The sequence below is a fragment of the Ctenocephalides felis genome, unplaced genomic scaffold (assembly GCF_003426905.1).
Source record: "Ctenocephalides felis isolate EL2017-DRISC unplaced genomic scaffold, ASM342690v1 CF-g0.4_SCAFFOLD_00845, whole genome shotgun sequence".
Taxonomy (NCBI): domain Eukaryota; kingdom Metazoa; phylum Arthropoda; class Insecta; order Siphonaptera; family Pulicidae; genus Ctenocephalides; species Ctenocephalides felis.
In genome coordinates this window covers 48115095-48119297 of record NW_020536999.1, presented here as the reverse complement: position 1 = coordinate 48119297, position 4203 = coordinate 48115095, and positions in this window count along the sequence as shown.

Here is a 4203-nt window from a genome sequence, read left to right as displayed (position 1 = left end):
AAATATTTAGTTAAAACTATTTTTCCGCCTTTAGAGAGTTGTGTTAAAATTACCTGATCACCGATTGCTCAAATATATAACATTTGTAAGTTAAAATTACCTGATGTACCTGACGCATCTATTGCTCAAATGTATAACTTTTTTCTATTATAAGTTCGATTAGGATTAGGATATTCAGGCGGTTTTTATACTTCTGACTCTGTTCGAGTACCTCGTTGCCGATGGAAAAGTGTTCATAAGATATCATTAAAATTTACCTGTTGTACCTGACTCATGGATGCACATTATGCAAGTCGCCACACATAGTGAAGGCATTAACCTTATTATCAGTTATTTCTTATTCTAATTGTTTCTCGGCACATCTCAACGTCCACATTTCGCAAATGGACATTACATCACCGGCAAATGCGCTTTGAATTTTAAGAATAGATTTTTATCAAAATATTTCCTAACGCCTCTCGGACAATATACATGCATAAGTGTAATTTATTACGGGAAAGCTCCGATTAAGAGCTGGGGTCGTTGGAAAATATTAAAACTTGGTAAATATTTAATTTGTTTTTATTTCGTCAAAGAGGTCGATGACGCTCTGTCAATAATCAGTCTATTAATAAAAATCTAACAAAACGTTTATTCTAATGAATAATTTTAATTTCTTGCAAAACCTTATATTATATATACAATAGTAAAAAGAATCTATTATAAAAGCTTTGGCCTTGCATCCCCAACACTTGATATCATCTTCGAATAGCTTGATACTAAGTTGTGGTGACATCCTATTCGACTGTATTACAGAAGTTTTAATAATTAAATATTATTCGACAGTATTACAGAAGTTTTAATAATTAAAAAACATCAAATACAGGCGAAACAAAAAGTATAATAATGTATTTAATTAGGTATTGTTTAATATTGAAATATCCGTTTCTTTCTTACCAAAAATTCCGAAGTGTTCCAACCGAATTAAATTTTTTTAATTATTTTTTACATTAATTAATTTTTTTTCTAATATATGAAATTAAATGATATGTGGTTAAATTATATTTATAATATAATATAAATTATATTATTAAATATTATTTTAAGTATTTAAATTTAAATTTGGTCGAAGAAATTTGCTTGTCTCTATTTTTAAACCGTTCACCTGTTTACTATACATTTATTTTAGCGCAGGTCATTTTATGAAAAAGAAACATGACGGGATAATTTTACAAAACTGGATGCAAATATGAGTCTAACTGGGCAAAAGGTATAGTAAAATATACCTGGTTTATAAAATATTTGTGTGCTTCACAGCATTCAGAGCTTCTTGTATTTTGTGAAGCTAAAAATTAGATTTTTCTTAAAAATTTAGATATAAGTAGCAATTTAAAACCATTTGAAAATATAGATTGAAATTCATATCGGTGTAGACATGATTATATATGCATTGTGACCAAAAATTCTGCATTTTATTGGAAATTAAGCAAAACCTTTGAAACACCGATGGAGAAATTGACTTTTTGTCCAATTTATATTCTAAATTAGTACAAACTTTATGAAAAAAATCTTAGATTATGACCTGAATGGAAATTGCTATTAAGTGTAAAAAATATTGAAATATTAGTCATTAGATATAATATAGATTGAAATTCAAATCATTCGGAATAAAATTATGCAGACTTGGTTATAAATGTATAAAATCATGACCAAAACTTTTGCATGTTAGTAGAAATTCTCAAGAAAATTATATCCATATACTGGATATTCATATATCGTTTTGTTTATACATTTATTGTAAATACTTTTCCTATGCATTACTTTGAACTAGAATCTCTTATTTTTGAAAAAAATATTATGCACTATAATGCAGCACGTTCTTAATGTGTACTATGTTAGAGTTTATGAATATACTATTATAATAAAGATCGTGATGTAATTTTTGTTTGTTCAATATTATACTAGCAATCAGAGATTATTATTAGAACATTATAAGTTATTAATTTGGTTCAATTATGTAAATAAATTAAACCAGAAACAGAGGGAAAAATGGTAGGAATTGCTTCAATTAGTAATTGTATATGAGATACAATTGTATACCTTGAGTAAATTAATAAACAACTTCTTGTTAAGTTTTTTTTGTGGACAGAATATTGGGAAAATGAGTATTTGTTGCATTAACGAGGCAGTAAATATTGGCATGTTGTTTAGTGCTACAATTTTCCACAATGACATCCACTTCAAAATGGATGTTAAGTGCATGGCATCGTGCCTTTAGGCAAATTTTATGGAGAGTCCATAACCGCTAGACCTGCCTTCCCAAAAATTTAATCAGTTCTTTATCTTGTCAATACAAGTAAAATGTTTTCGTGTAAATTCGTGTTCCCGAAATCGTCGACGAAAATTTGTATCCGCACACACACACACATAAACACACTCACACACATACAAACACACACACATACATCCATTTTTCTAAGGTATGCCAAAATGTTCAGAAACCTCTGAAAGGTAAAGATGTATAAAAAAATTCATTTTTGATTTTTTGCGATTACTATAACTTGCCCTACGGGAAGTTGTAAAAGCTGTAAAATATTTCAAAATTATTTAGTAATCTTTGAACAATAACAAAAAATACAATAAACAAAGATTATATAAAAACTATAAAAATTAATTAATTAAATAAAATAAAAATTAATTTCGAAATCTTGCCTACACTTGCCTACCCAACGCCTTTTTATTCCTGCCCGTTCCCCAGTGCAGTTCTATTGTTCCATTATGGAAATAAGATATAATTTCAATTACCGACGGAAACTGCTGTCTTCGCCACATGGTCGTACAATCATTTAAACATAATTATATATTTACAACACTGTAAACAATACTTTGTTTGAGAAATATGTGCAAAATGTTTAATGAGCAGTGTCTGTTAATTAGAAATAATGAATTAATTCGCACATGACAGCTGAATAAGATTTCGGTATGGCATCACTGGGAGTAATTAAATGTGATACAAAGAACAATTGCAAGATGTTGTTGTTTAATGTATTTATTTGTTCATAATTATGATTATATTTTTTATTGTACAATTAAATGTAATCCATTGTATTTGATCTAAAAATAATTGTTCTCTTTTTTACTTTATATTTATGTATTCTTTATATTATATTTCTGATTATGTTGCACAAAATGTTCAAATCAAAGAATTGTTTATAACTTTTTATTTTTTTATACCGTTTTTATTCAAAATTAATTATTAATTCCACATCAGCCAAAAAGAACAACATACTTTCTAGTCAAATATACTTAAACTTTAGGCAAAATTTTGATTTCAGGATCATTATTAATTTATTATCTATTTATTGATATTTCATAACTCTTGATTGCATGGAGCACTTGAAGACTTAAATATAATGAAAATAAATTGAAAATTATTTATACTTAAGTAATTTGACTTATTATTTACTAACATAAAATTACATTTACATTACTCTAATAAAATTAACACTAAAAAGTGTTTAAAGCTATCAAAAGTTATGAAATATTAATAAATACATTATAAATTAATTATAATCCACAAATCTAAAATTTTGCCTAAAGTTTGAGTCTATTTTAATATACAGCATATTGTTCTTATTGGTATATGTGGTTAAAAATTATGATTTGCGTGAAAATTAAAGAACTCTATATTACGTTTTATAGAAATAAAATATTGTAAATTTAAGTTACTAAATAAAAATTAACTAATTTCATTTACAAGCTTGTGATCAATAAAATTTAATATAATATTGAAAAGGCTCGTTAACGACTCGCTTAAAGGTGTTGGAATAAATTCAAACTTATTATAATAATAATTTTAATAATAACAACTAAAATTTGAAAAAGTTATTATTGAGCTGCAAGTTGCAATTAATTACAAAAATTTTAAAATGTCTACATTAAATTTTCAATTAAATTCAAAGATTGAAATAAAATTTCACTTACAACTATGAATATCAATATAGATAATCGTAAGTGAAAACGTGTGAAATATGTACCAACTACATTGATTTATTTAATAATAGTATACCAGACGTAATTAAAATATAATCAATCAATCACGATCAGATTTAATGATTAATAACGGCTTATTAATGCTGTATAAAACCTGTTTATCGACCAGAGTCAATGGATTAATATTGGCAATATCACACTAAAGTTATGAATATAAATTGTGTTAATAGG